At 45.7% G+C, this 15,306-nt stretch overlaps 2 pseudogenes; one reads left to right on the top strand and one right to left on the bottom strand.

The window, feature by feature from the left end:
• Positions 1-3: 3 nt before the first annotated feature.
• LOC106561258 (WASH complex subunit 1-like) lies at positions 4-6,057 on the bottom strand (annotated as a pseudogene).
• A 7,636-nt stretch (positions 6,058-13,693) lies between these two features.
• The window catches only part of LOC123723687 (IQ motif and SEC7 domain-containing protein 3-like), a 27,131-nt pseudogene continuing 25,518 nt past the window's right edge, over positions 13,694-15,306 (top strand).

Raw genomic sequence — 15,306 nt, 5'->3', positions numbered from 1 at the left:
CAGTATTTTATGCAAAATCATTTTTATTGAATGATGTTCACAACATTCTGATAGAAATGTTGTGCTGCTTTAGTGTGGTGTTAGTTATGTAATTATATTTACGTGTTACTTGATTATACTTTATAACAAACATCTTTACAATGCTGAGATGAGGTCTGACATATCTGCTGTAGTTGTTTGTCCAGTATTCTCTCAATAAGGATCAGTACATTTGTTTATCATCTGGGATGGGCAACTTTGATGGGCGGTGGGGGCCACAAAAAAACGGAACTCATGAACAGCTGCAGTGGCTTGTGGGTCTGCTGCTCGAATCCAGGCTGTATCACATCCGACTGTGATTGGGAGTCCCATAGGGCGGCGCATAATTGGCCCGGGGTAGGCCGTCATTGTAAATAAGAATTTGTTCTTAACTGACTTGCCTAGTTAAATAAATGTTTAAAAAAAACAAATATCAACAAGCATTAGTTTCCTTCCTCAGTATTCTGTTCGTTGATTGGCTTAGAGCTAGATGTGCTCAGAGTTCCATTGGTTCTGATTGGCATGTCAGGCCTCCCAGTCGTCCTCGTCTTCAGCGGTTGGCTGATGGGGGGCAGGAAGAGGCGGGATTACATCGGACATCCTAGCGAATGCGCTGCCAGAGCCAGCTGGGCCCTCCCCGAGTCCCCGCCTACAGGACCCTTACCAGAGATACCTGGGAAACACACGAATGCCACTATCACCAAGACCTAGAAATACTACTACACTACTATCAGAGGGACAATAACCCAGGGGAGATGAGAGAAGAATGGGGGAGGAGAGGAGCGTTCTCACCTTTCCTTCGCATGGCCAACTTATTGAAGAGATCTGACATGAAGTCTCCTCCACTGGCTGCTGCTACCACTGAGAGAGAGGGAGAGGGAACACAATGCAGTGAAGCAGAGATATTACATTTCTATGGTGTTTTTAGTACAGTGGAGAGAGACCAGAGCAGTTACATCTATTGTAGCTACACACATCATAAATAGTTCAGCTAGTGAACAACTAGTAGTCTTTATTTCCTGCTCAGATGAACCCCACTGTTAAATGTTTGAGTGGTCCAGCAACAACTGAACCAGAACTAATGACTGTGGACTCACTCAAAGGTCTTAACACACATGCTCGCTCCCGCTCTCACACAAGCTTGCTCACTCACACACACACAGCAAAGTCTTACAGATAAAAACAGAGTGTAGTTAAATCAGTGCTTTAATGAAGGTAATGTTTATATATCTAAAGGTCATGCAGCCCTGAGCTGTTCTCTATGACTAGTTAGGTAACTGGTTTGGAGTCTGCACACACACACACACACACACACACTATGCCCCAAATATGCTCTGTAAGTTAAATCAGCAGTTAAAACAATAACAAAGCGTTCTCCCCACCACTGTTTCAGCAAAAAGTGAAGAGATGGGGCTGGAGAAATGTAACCACTCAAATTCAATGACAGCTATGGATGCAAGGACTGACCATCCATGATATCAAAATTATAGCTTTAACTATGTTTTAGATTATACAGTGTTTGTTTATATTTATTTGGTTTACAAACATTGGAGTAAAACAACCTTGTATTTTGGGTTCTGATGGGATACGACAGTTGAACTAAGCTCATGAGGCATTGATAAGTTGTACTCTTTAAGAATCAATGGGTACATATAATTCATTTAGAAGTCCAAAAATGGATGTAGCAACTGCTGATTTCCCCTTTAAACAACTGGAGGCCTGTAGCGATCATTGCTCAGTTGGGACTATAAAATGTTCTCAAAGAGTCACCAGGTTCAAGAGGAGAAATCAAGACACTCATCCACCTCTTCTCCTTTACCTTGTTCCTGCTCCTTCTGGGTTTTTTTCTCCATCTTGCGTTCTTTGACGTTGCGTAGTTTGGCCTTGCCGACGCCTCCAGCGTTGCGTATGGACTCTAGTAGACTGGCCCGGCTGTTTGATTCAACCACCTCGCTGGGAGCGCCCACTACAGGAGCTGGAGGTAAATACACTTTTCAAGAGAAGGAGAGTGTGTTTGTGTATTGTGTGTGTGTATACTGTGTGTGTGTTACCTGTGCTGGCGTCTGCAGGACTATTTACAGGTGGAGGTGGAGGAGGGGGGAGACCAGGGGGAGGGGTGGGGATATGTGTGGGCTCTGGTGGGGGAGGAGGAGGTGGGGGAGGAGGCGGGACTGCAACTTGGAATTGAGAATCTGTAACAAACAAACAAACCAACATTACCAATAGAAACATTTGCCTCATGATATGACTGATTTCCATGGAAACGTCTGTATAATCCACACAACAGAGACAGTCTGTGTACCAGGCATGTCCTCCCCAGAGAAGGAGGGTAGTTCAGGGAAGGTGTGTGTGGGTCCAGAGGGTGCGATGCCGGGCCCCAGGTCTTGGCTGTAGGACAGGTCGTCAGCGATGCCTGGCAGGTCTGGTAGGTAGGAGGGGACGTCTATCTCTGGGACCTGACCCAGGTCTGGAACATAGAAGTAACTCTCTGCTGTCTACAGGGGGACAGATGGAGAGGGAATGAGAGCAGGAGGAAGAAATAAAGTGTAATAAGTTATAGTCACACTTTCACTTGTTAGTATGGTCCATTGAAAAAATATTATAGTCCAAAGACAGCAATGCCACAGGCCTCCAGTTCTTTAGAGAATAGTGTGGGAGTGTGTATACAGTATGTATGGTGTGAGTGTGTGTACCTGTCTCTCCAGCTGTTCTCTCTTGGTTATGGATAGGGGAGCGTCAAATGGTTTCTCTTCCTTCTCTGTCTCCAGAGTGGTGTGTGTTTTAGTCACCGCCCCAGCCAGGGGGTCCAGGAACACATACTTCTTATACCTAAACACATATACAACCAGTTAGAGGAGTGTGTGTGTGTGTGTGTGTGTGTGTGTGTGTGTGTGTGTGTGTGTGTGTGTGTGTGTGTGTGTTACTAACAGGTTCTCTGTAGTATTAAACAGCAGCAGGGAGCTGACAGAGGAGATGTTTCGAGGCAGACCGCCCAGCCCCTCTTCGGTCTCATCCTCCGAACGCTTCTTAATGCTCACACACACCGGGTAATAACACAACTTCTCCTAGAGGTGGACAGAGAGAGAGAGGGTGTAGAACAAGAGAGGACAGATAGTAGATGGGATGAGTCTAGTAAGAACCTCCTTCAGTAAACACAAATGGCCACCAGACATAAACGTGAATTTGCTTTCCATCTCTGTTTTTGTACGAAATGAGAGCCAGTAGCTTTCAATAGAGACAGCCTTGCAGGCGAGACAGAGACAGAGAGAGACAAATTCAAAACCTTCAACAGAATGAATAACTCCCACTCTTTCTCTTTTTGTTATCAGCCTCTGTCTATTTCGCTCTCCCTCACACTCATTCACTCGCTCTCTCTCTCTCTCTCTCTCTAGCTCTCTCTCATCTCTCTCTCTCTCTCTCTCTCTCTCTGCAGTGCTTGAGGTTTCATAAATAATACATCTCTGAGCCAGGGAAGTGCACAAATCGTTCTCCCCCTCTCAGACACAGCAAAAAATACTCCTGTTCCTGTAAGTTTTTGGTTCCGGCAGCGAGGAGAACTCAGTGGTGTTCACTATCAATAATGTACAATTTCACTGCTGAGCTAAGGTACACACACACAAAGAACTGCAACGCTGCTGGGTTTTTCACGCTCAACAGTTTCCCGTGTGTATCAAGAATGGTCCAACACCCAAAGGACATCCAGCCAACTTGACACAACTGTGGGAAGCATTGGAGTCAACATGGGCCAGCAACCCAGTGGAGCACTTTAGACACCTTGTAGAGTCCATGTCCCGACGAAGGGCAAAAGGGGAGGGGGGTGCTACTCAATTTTAAAATGACCAGCAGGCTGCCAGTTGGGGAACCCTGGGGTAGGGAGTAGTTTCCTGTGGGTAGTTTCAGTCAGGGCTTTTCATTTCATAACAGGTCACATGCACTGAATACAACAGGTGTAGACCTTACCGTGAAATGCTTACTTACCAGCCCTTAACCAACAATGCAGTTCAACAAATAGAGTTAATAAAATATTGACTAAATGAACTAAAAAAATACAATAAATATGAATCAAAAAGTAACACAAGAAATGTACATAACAGGCAGCAGTAAAAGCCCTGTGGACTCAGCAGACTGTATATCGTGGATGAAAGCCAAAAAGGTATGGTCATATTACATGTATCTAAACAGCTAGGCCTATACTGGTGTAACGCTGCATTTGCTTTATGCATATACCAACTGTAATGGGTAGTTTAGCGGTGTGGAGGAGCCAGTGCTGTCTGTTTCCAAAGTCCTGCAATCTACATGACCTCTGAAAAACACAGGTCCTTTGTACTGAAATGTTTTACAGTAGATCCAAATAACGTTTTGTACATTTGTGTGTATGTGTCTTACCTGCAGGGCCTTGTCGTCAAGGGGTCGTAGTTTGGCCTGTATGCGGTATCGGGGGCGTGTCTGGGAGGCAGGGTCTGTGGCTCCACTGAAGATAGAGGAGTAATCCTGGAGACGCTCTGGAGCTGGATACTTAGCACTGGAGAACACCTACACACACACACACACACACACACACACACACACACACACACACACACACACACACACACACACACACACACACACACACACACACACACACACACACACACAATATAAATCTAAATCTAATAGTGCTTTCAAGTATTGTACTCTCAGAGATCTGCATGTATTGGGAACAGTGATTAGAAGGGGAACATGTGTCAACTCTGTGTGAAGTGTGTGTTACCTTGGTGGCCTTCTTGCTGCCTTTGATCTTGTTGACACGGGCCTGGGCTAGCCTGATCCGATCTGTCACACTCTGCAGCTGACAGCGGTTCCGCTCTACGCTCTCAGACACCCTACACTCACACCAGGGGAAAGTCACAGTATGTGAGTGTGTGTGTTCTGCTGATAAAGTAGTTAAATGTGTGTCATGTATAAACCAGCAGCATCTTAGCTAACAGGCAACACATGTAGAACATGCTATTTTAGGATGACTCACACTCCTCTATCTGTGTCTGTGTGTGTGTGTGTGTGTGTGTGTGTACCTGGTAAAGATGTCAGTAGAGATAGTCTCTAGGTAGAGCAGGGCATCTGCTATCTGGTGAACAGCCTCCTCCCTCCTCAGGTCTGACTGGATCAGAGGCACAGAGTACACCTGACTCTCCAGACACTGCTTCACACTCATCCTACACACACAGAGAGGGAGAGGGAGAGAGACAGTGAGTGGAGTGAGTGAGTGAGTGAGTGAGTGAGTGAGTGAAAGAAAGAAGAAAGAAAGAAAGAAAGAGAAAGAAAGAAAGAAAGAAAGAAAGAAAGGAGGGGGGTGCCGAGGGACAAAGGGATCTTGCAAAAGGAACTCTCTCTCTCTCTCTGAAAGCAGATTGCTGTAAGTAGCTAACTAACCTTTCTGACTTTTCACCTACAGGTGCTTCTGAGCTCTCTCTTATTCTTTCTCCCTGGCTCAGCTGACTGTCATGTGATGGGGTTTACCATTTAACCTTAGCTGACGTGACAGCTCTGGTCCTTCCTGGACCTGTCACCTCATACACAGATAAATAACCTGGGAAGTGACAAGCAGTGACAGCCTTAGCAACTCATACTTATAATGATGTCCCATATAACAAAGTTAGCATTGTGTACTGTCCAGTTAGCTAGCTAGCTATAAAGCTAGTGTATCTTCCGTGCAGCGAGATCATGTAAACCTTTTACATCCAGCTCTCGGCGGCCCCAGCCACTGCTGTGCTGGAGTCATCATCTCCCAGGCAACAGCCCTCTCTCTCCGGGTTGTGGACCCAGACAGCTCGGGAGATTGGCACACTCACAGCTGGAGTCAAATAACGTTACTCATTGAGCTATCTTGTTATCGACAATATAATTAAGTAAATATATGTTTCATTGGTCTTACCTGACCATTGACAGCGTGTAGTGTGAACAAGGCCGCAGTTATCTATCTAATAGTTTATTACTCTCCGCTAAAACACAACAACGACTCTGTCTGTCAGACTGTCTACTTCCGCATGGTCGTACCGCGTGACAGGTTCTGTTCCTTAAAGGGACAGTTCACTCACAATACAGACATTGAAGGCTGTGCCAGAGAAATATCTATTGATGTTTCATGCCACATACATTATTTAAGATAACATATATCATAGATGTCTTATACCATATTGTTTTTGTGTTCTACATTCACTGATCCCGACAAGGAATGAAGGACGGAAAAAGCTCTAATTTAAATTATTTGAATAAGCACAACTACTCCATGGCTCGTTGCTGAGAATTCTAATCCCTGTGCAGTTCACAGATGTTTGACTTTATCTATTACTGATGTAGCATCCAGAGGTTCAAACCTCTTGGTGTAATGGCTAAGATTGGACTGAGAGAATCAAGGTCACAGGTTCAAGTCATGGTGGGACGGACTATACGCCATATCTACTACATGGGATGTGAGATCTATCCATCTATCCATGTGTGTGGGAATAGGCGTGTGTGTGTGTGTGTGTGTGTGTGTGTGTGTGTGTGTGTGTGTGTGTGTGTGTGTGTGTGTGTGTGTGTGTGTGTGTTATATCACAGAAGAAAAGCGCTCCTTTCATCTTGTCTACTGCTGCACCATGGAAACCATCTGTCATCTTGTCTACTGCTGCACCATGGAAACCATCTGTCATCTTGTCTACTGCTGCACCATGGAAACCATCTGTCATCTTGTCTACTGCTGCCCCATGGAAACCATCTGTCATCTTGTCTCTCTCTCTCACACACACGCACGCACGCACGCACACACACAAACAATGCCTTACTATACATGTCAAGACTTTTTGGATTCCCATTCAAAATTCTACCTTCCCCTACCCCTATCTTCTCCTATCCCTAACAATAAACCTTAACCTTAACCTTAAACCTAACTCTTACCCTAACCCTAACCCTAACCTTAACCCTAACCCCTAACCCTAAATGTAACCATAATATGCCTAACTCCCAACCCTAAACCTAACCACTATCCCCTAACCTTAACAATAACCCTAATTCTAACCTTAACCCTAATTTGAACCCTAACCCTAAACCTAACCCCTAAGCCTAAAATATCCTTTTTATAAGTGAGGACCTCAGTTCTCTGAATTTTAGTTGGTTTGCTATTCTTGTGAGGACTTCTGGTACTCACAAGTATTGTAAAATGTGTATACACTCACTCACTCACTCACTCACTCACTCACTCACTCACTCACTCACTCACTCACTCACTCACTCACTCACTCACTCACTCACACACACACACACACACACACACACACACACACACACACACACACACACACACACACACACACACACACACACACACACACACACACACACACACACACAACAGAAATAGTATTGTAATTTATCATTACCAACAAGATAGGAGACCGGCCAAACACACAGTAAGCAAGCAGCCCTTTGGCAACAGCAGTCAGATCACCATGGCAACAGTCAGTAATGGGTTACGATAGCAACAACACAGCGCAGAATCAAAACACCAGTTTGATTTCATTCAGCCTTTATTTGACAATTTTGTCCAGATGACCTATGTGAACCATTAGGCCTTCCAATGACGACCTAGAGACAGACACAGCTGCAGACTGAGACAACCACCACACAAATCAAATGAAAGTTTATTGGTCGAGTACACCGTTTAGTAGATGTTACAGCGGGTGCTGCGAGCTCCTAACAGTGCAATAAAATATCAAACAGGTACACAAACAAATCCAATTAACAACCCAAATAGCACTGGAACAGTAATCCAAATGCAATCTATACATATATACTCCGTATCTACACCGGCTGAATTTACACAAGATGTACTAGGAATGATATGTACAGCAGTAGATATATTAGTGAGCTATGTCAAGAATCCAGTAAATAAATAAATATGTGGTGTGTATAAATAGTGTAACTAAAATACAACATTAGAATGAGCAACATTAGAAGGAGCTATTTTGAGAATACACAACTATATATTGTATGTAAATACACAGTACAAAACCCCATTGCAAAATGGATAGAATTGCAGGAAATTTGCTTCCGGACCGGAATATAAATAGTGTATATGTACAGTATGTGAATGGTGTGTATAGACAGTATGGACAGTATGTGAATAGAAAAGGTGTGTATAGCAGTAGTCACAGTGCATTCGGAAAGTATTCAGACCCCTTGACTTTTTCCACATTTTGTTATGTTGTTCTAAAATTTATTAAATATTTTTTTCCTCATCAATCTACACACAATACCTCATAATGACAAAGCAAAAACAGAAATACCTTATTTACATAAGTATTCAGACCCTTTGCCATGTGACTCGAAATTGAGTTCAGGTGCATCCTGTTTCCATTGATCATTCTTGAGATGTTTCTACAACTTCATTGGAGTCCAGCTGTGGTTAATTATATTAATTGAATATGATTTGGAAAGGCACACACCTGTCTATATAAGGTCCCACAGTTGAACAGTGCATGTCAGAGCAAAAACCAAGCCACAAGGTCGAAACAATTGTCTATAGAGCTCCGAGCACTAGCGGTTCTGGGGGGGTCAGGAGAGGCCAGTGCCCCTGTGACAACAATTTTGGACCCCCTTGTGGCCCCCCTAAATGTGGAGTATGAAATCATTTTTACATAACTAATTTTTGCTATCGTTCTTTTTTTACATCTGTAATTAGACAGTGGCAACGATGATGATTATGAACATGGTCTTTTGCCTGCTAATGCCTGCAATGCAGTGAAGAAAACGATATGACAACAATAACGTCTAATGTAACTGGCCCCTCTAACAGTACAACTGGCCCCAGCTTGGCCCCCCCAGTTGAAATGGTCTAGAACCGCCACTGGCTCCGAGACAGGATTTTGTTAAGACAGATCTGGGGAAGGGTACCAAAACATTTCAGCAGCCTTGAAGGTCCACAAGAACACAGTGGCCTCCATCATTCTTAAATGGAAGAAGTTTGGATCCACCAAGACTCTTCGTAGAGCTGGCCACCCAGGCCAAACTGAGCAATCGGGGGAGAAGGGCCTTGTTCAGGGAGGTGACCAAGAACCCTTTTTGACAGAGCTCCAGAGTTCCTCTGTGGAGATGGGAGAACCTTCCAGAAGGACAGCCATCTCTGCAGCACTCCACCAATCAGGCCTTTATGGTAGAGTGGCCAGACGGAAGCTCCTCCTCAGAAAAAGGCACATTGCAGCCCGCTTGGAGTTTGCCAAAAGGCACCTAAAGGAGTCTCAGACCATAAGAAACAACAATCTCTGGTCTGATGAAACCAAGATTGAACTCTTTGGCCTGAAATTTTCTAAAAACCTGTTTTTGCTTTGTCATTATGGGGTATTGTGTGTAGATTGATGAGGAAAACAATTAATTTAATACATTTTAGAATAAGGCTGTAACGTAACAAAATGTGGAAAAAGTCAAGGGGTCTGAATACTTTCCGAATGCAGCCATGACTAGAATACAGTATATACATATAAATTGAGTAAAACAGTATGTAAACATTATTAAAGTGACCATTGTTTAATGACTCTATGTACAAAGTGCAACGGTCTCTAAAGTGTAGGGTAGAGTACCGGGTGGTAGCCGGCTGATGACAGTGTCTGATGTTCAGGGCAGAGGCCGGCTAGTGGTGACTGTTCAACAGTCTGATGGTCTGGTGATAGAATCGGTTTATCAGTCTCTCGGTCCCAACATTGATGCACCTGTACTTTCTCCACCGTCTAGATTGTAGCAGGTGAACAGGCTGGGGTCTTTCATTAACTTCTTGGCCTTCTTTTGACACTGTAGATGTCCTGGAGGGCAGGCAGTGGGCCCCCGATGATGTGTTGGGCTGACTGCACCATCCTCTGGAAAGCCTTGCGGTTGCAGACGGTGCAATTGCTGTACCAGGCGGTGATACAGCCCGACAGGATGTTCTCAATGGTGCATCTGTAGAAGTCGGGTGAGGGTCTTAGGGGCCAAGCCGAATTTCTTCAACCTCCTGATGTTGAAGCACTGTTGCACCTTCTTCACCCCACTGTCTGTGTAAAGGGAACATTTCAGGTCATCAGTGATTTGCACGCAGAGGAACTTGAAGCTTTTGACCCTCTCCACTGCCGTCTCGTCGATGTAGATAGGGGTGTGCACTGTGCTGTCTGCTGTAGTTCACGATCATCTTCTTCATTTTGTTGTTGTTGAGGGAGATGTTTTTCCTGGGACCATTCCGCCAAGGCACTCACCTCCTCCCTGTAGGCTGTCTCGTAATTGTTGGTAATCAGGCCTAACAATGTTGTGTCATCAGCAAACTTGATGATTGGAGACATGCATGGCCACGCAGTCATGGGTGAACAGGGACTGAGCATGCACCCCTGTGGGGCCCCCATTTCGAGGATCAGCGTGGCCGAGGTGTTGTTGCCTACCTTCACCACTTGAGGTCGGCCAGGGAGGGGTTCAGACCCAGGGCCCTGAGTTTAATGATGAGCTTGGAGGGTACTATGGTGTTGAAGGCTGAACCGCATTCTTACATAGGTATTTCTCTTGTAAAGGTGGGAAAAGGCAGTGTGCAGTGCAATGGCGATTGCATAATCCGTGGATCTGTTGGGGCGCAATCCAAATTGTAGTGGGTCTAGGGTGTCAGGTAAGATGGAGGTGAAATGGTCCTTAACTAGCCTCTCAAAGCATATTATGATTACAGAAGTAAGCTCCTACGGGGTGATAGTAATTTAGTTCAGTTACCTTCACTTTCTTGTGTACAGGAACGATAGTGGACATTTTGAAGCAAGTGGGGACAACAGACTGGGATAGTGAGAGATTGAATATGTAGGTAAACACTCCAGCCAGCTGGTCTGCGCATGCTCTGAGGACGTGGATTGGGATGCCGTCTGGGCCGGTAGCCTTGCGAGGGTTAACATGCTTAAATGTCTTACTCACATCGGCCACAGAGATCGGGAGGGAACAGTCCTTGTGAGTGGTGGGGCCCACGTCAGTGGCCCAGTGTTATTTTCCTTGAAGCGGGCAAAGGTTTTTAGCTTGTCCGGAAACGAGGTGTCGGTGTCCACGATGTGGCTAGCTTTCCCTTTATAATCCATGATTGTCTGTAGTCCCTGCCACATGCGTCTCATGTCTGAGCCGTTGAATTGTGACTCCACGTTGTCTCTATGCTAAAGTTTTTCCACTTACGGAGGTCATAGTTGGTCTGGTTGAACATGTTCATGTTCCCAGCCACCTTGCCGTGGTTAAATGCGATGGTCCTCGCTTTCAGTTTTGCACGAATGCTGCCATCAATCCACGATTTCTAATCGTCACAGTATGAACCCAGTATGAACCCAGTGGACTGATGAACCCAGTCACCGAGTCAGTGTATACCTCGATATTATTCCCAGAGGTGACCTGGAACATATCCCAGTCCGCCTGATCAAAACAATCTTGAAGCATAGATTCCGATTGGTCAGACCAATGTTGAACAGTCCTTACCACGGGTTCTTCCTGCTTAAGTTTCTGCCAATAAGGGGAGGAGCAGGATAGAGGCGTGGTCAGATTTCCAGAAGGAAGGGTGGGCTTGAGGGCCGTGGGTGGGTGGAGGGCCGTGTGGCTCAGTTGGTAGAGCATGGTGTTTGCAACGCCAGGGTTGTGGGTTCGATTCCCCCAGGGGACCAGTATGGAGAAAGAATGTATGAAATGTATGCATTCACTACTGTAAGTCGCTCTGGATAAGAGTGTCTGCTAAATGACTAAAATGTGTAAAAATGTTGTAGGCGTCCTTGAAAGGAGAATAGCGATGGCCAAGAACGCTTTCGTGGTGAGTAGCAAAGGCCATGTCTTGATAGAATTTCTGGAGTGTTTTCCTCAGATTTCCTTTAATTAAGTCCCCAGCTACAATAAATGTGGCCTCAGGATATGTGGTTTCCAGTTTGCACAAAGTCCAGTGTAGTTCTGGTGTCGACCACCAGATCTCTGTACAGATTTCTACAGAGCTCTCTCTCTCTGTGTGTGTGTGTGTGTGTGTGTGTGTGTGTGTGTGTGCGTTTGTGTGTCAAATCAAATCTAATTCTATTGGTCACATGCACCGAATACAACAGGTGTAAACTTTACAGTGAATTGCTTACTTACGAGCCCACTCCCAACAATGTAGAATTAAAAGTAAGACAAATATTTGCTAAAAAAATGAAAATAGTAACACAATAGAAATAATAATGAGGCTATATACAAGGAATACGAGTACCGAGCCATTGTGCAGGGGTACGAGGTAGTTGAGGTAATTGAGGTAATACAGTATGTACATGTTGGTAGGGGTAAAAGCGACTAGGAAATCAGGATATATAACAAACAGAGTAGCAACAGCGTATGTGCAGTCGTATGTGCAGTGTGAAAGTGTGTCAATGTTTGAGTGTTTGTGTGGGTGGCGTCAATATGCATGTGGGTGTGTGTTTTGTGTGTGTGAGCATATCTAGTGTGAGTGTGTGTGTGTGTTAGTGTAGCATGTGTGTGGGTAGAGTCTACTGAGTGTGCATAGAGCCAGTGCAAGGGAGTCAGTGCAAAACAATTAAGATAAATAAATAATAAAGGGGTACAATGTAAATAGTCCGGGTAACTATTTGAGTAACTGTTCAGCAGTCTTATGGCTTCTGGGTAGAAGCTGTTCAGGTGCATTTTGGTCCCAGACTTGGCACTCTGGTACAACTTGCCATACGGTAGCAGAGAGAACAGTCTATTACTTGCGTGGCTGGAGGCTTTGACAATCTGACACCGCCTGGTATTGAGGTCCTGGATGGCAGGAGTTCGGCCCTAGTGATATACTGTTTGGACCATGATAGGTCCTTAGTGATGTGGACACTGAGGAACTTGAAGCTCTCGACCCGCTCCACTACAGCCTCGTCCATGTGAATGGGGGCGTGTTCGGCCCTCCATTTCCTGTAGTCTAGTCCACGATAGTCTCCTTTCTTGCCCACGTTGAGGAAGAGGTTGTTATCCTTGCACCACACTGCCAGGTCTCTGACCTCTCCATAGGCTGTCTCATTGTCGTCAATAATCAGGCCTATCACCGTCGTGTTGTCGGCAAACTTATTGGTGGTGTTGGAATCGTGCGTAGCCACGTAGTCATGGGTGAACAGGGAGTACAGGAGGGGACTGAGCTCGCAGCCCTGAGGGGCCCCCGTGTTGATGGTCAGTGTGGCGGATGTGTTGTTGCCTCACCTCACCACCTGGGGCGGGCCGTCAGGAAGTCCAGGATCCAGTTGCAGAAAGAGGTGATCAGTCCAAGGGTCCTTAGCTTAGTAATGAGCTTGGAGGGCACTATGGTGTTGAACGCTGAGCTGTAGTCAATGAACCGCATTCTCACACAGGTGTTCCTTTGGTCCAGGTGTGAAAGGGCAGTGTGGAGTGCAATAGAGATTACGTCATTGGTGGATCTGTTGGGGCGGTATGCGAATTGGAGAGGGTCCAGGGTTTCTGGGATGATGGTGTTGATGAGAGCCATGTCCAGCCTTTCAAAGCATTTCATGGCTACAGATGTGATTGCTACGGAGCAGTAGTGTGCGTTTGTGTGTGTGCATGCGTGAGTACTTGTGTGTGTGACGGGCTATAGTGCGCAGACAGAGCATGTGTTACATAATTCAGAAATAAGCCTACAGCAAATAACTACAGAGATACAGAGAGGAGAGTGTTAAACACACTAGGATGTGTGTGCGTGTGCGTGTGCGCATTCATGTGTGATGACGCCACACACCCTTGCCCAACTCGCCTTGCGCCCCTCCTCCGGTCACATCTGGATCTGGATCCTCCCATCATCAGCAGCACTCAGCAGAGCTGTATCAGTGTCTGCGAGGGAGAGAGGAGAGAGAATCTCTTATCGCAGCAAGACAGGAATATTTACATCAGATCATTATCTCTCTTTTTCTATGGCTCTCTCTCTCTCGCTCTCTTTCCATTTTGAAACGGAGTAGCCTATTTATCTGTCTCTTCGCTACCGATCATCTCATAAACAGAACAGAGGATTAAAAACAGAAGAGAAGAGTAAAACAAAAAGAGAGACTAATGGAAGAATAAAAAGCAAAGGAGAAGAGAGGAGGAAGACCTCTCATCTCATTCATCTATTCAAGCAGGAAGAAGGAATTTAGGCTACCTCTCCTCTACACTTGATCATCTCTCTCTCTTTCTCTTTCTCCTTTGCTATCTCTTTCTCTCTCTATGGTCATGGCTGTGCAGGGGACCAGCCTGTTAGAGAACCCAGTTCAGGCGGTTCTGTATCTTAGAGAACTGACCACTATTGTTCAGAACCAGCAGAGCCTCATCCAAACACAACGCCTGCGCATTGACGAACTGGACCGACGCGTGGATGAGCTGCTTGGGGAGAACATGAATTTGCGTGAAGCAAGAGGTGTACAACCTCACCATCATCACCCAGACCACAACCTGAGCTTTCATTGTCATCATCCTCAGCATCAACATCCGTACCCACAAGACACCGGTTCTCTGCCCGCCCAGCCCATGCCTGAGGTCCATCCTGCTGAGCCAGAAAAGTCCTCTCCTCAGCCCGCCAATCCGGAGGACATGCAGCTGGTACCGGCCCATCCCCAGCCACAGTCACTGAGCCCTCTGCAAGGCGAGGCCATCCCGGGCGAGGGGGAGGACAGCAGGACCAGCACGGGCTGCCACACACTGGTTCCCCTGGTTCCCCTAGCTCCCCTCACTCCTACCACTTTCTGCCGCTCGCTGGCTCTCGCCAGGCAATCAGAGTGAGTCTGTTTACTATAGCCTTTATCAACACAAACAAAATAAATTGTGTGTGTGGAAACTCGAAAATGTCCAGTTTGTAAAATATAAGCCTGCCAGCCTGCTGAAGTTGGCTGTTACAACGGTAGGATCATCATGAGAGTGACGTGGAGATTTTACAGAAGCGGATTATTTGCCAAGATAGACCAAAACATGGGAGATTATATAACAAACAGCTGTGTGTGTGTGGTGTGTCTGTGCGCATGCATGTGTATGTGTGCGTGTGTGTGTGTGTTTGTTTGGAGGGATATGGCTCAATGCATGCTGCACTCTTGGCAAAGAAACACTACTTTGAAACCTGATTGAGGGGTCAGTTTTAAATATGAGACCGTAGGCCTAGTTGGATTGAATACAACTCTACAACTGCTGTACTGTAATTGTTAAGAATAATTGCAGCTCAGCTCTACTGTTATAGCTGTAGCAGCCCTCTCCATGGTTCTGAATCAATTTGAACAAAACCCCTTGTGTGTGTGTGGGAGTGCACTGTATGTCTGCGTATATGTGTGTGTGTGTGTGTGT

This window comes from Salmo salar, chromosome ssa10 (genome assembly GCF_905237065.1).
Source record: "Salmo salar chromosome ssa10, Ssal_v3.1, whole genome shotgun sequence".
NCBI lineage: Eukaryota > Metazoa > Chordata > Actinopteri > Salmoniformes > Salmonidae > Salmo > Salmo salar.
Note: the sequence above shows the minus strand (reverse complement) of the source record. Positions and strands in the feature narration are given on the sequence as shown.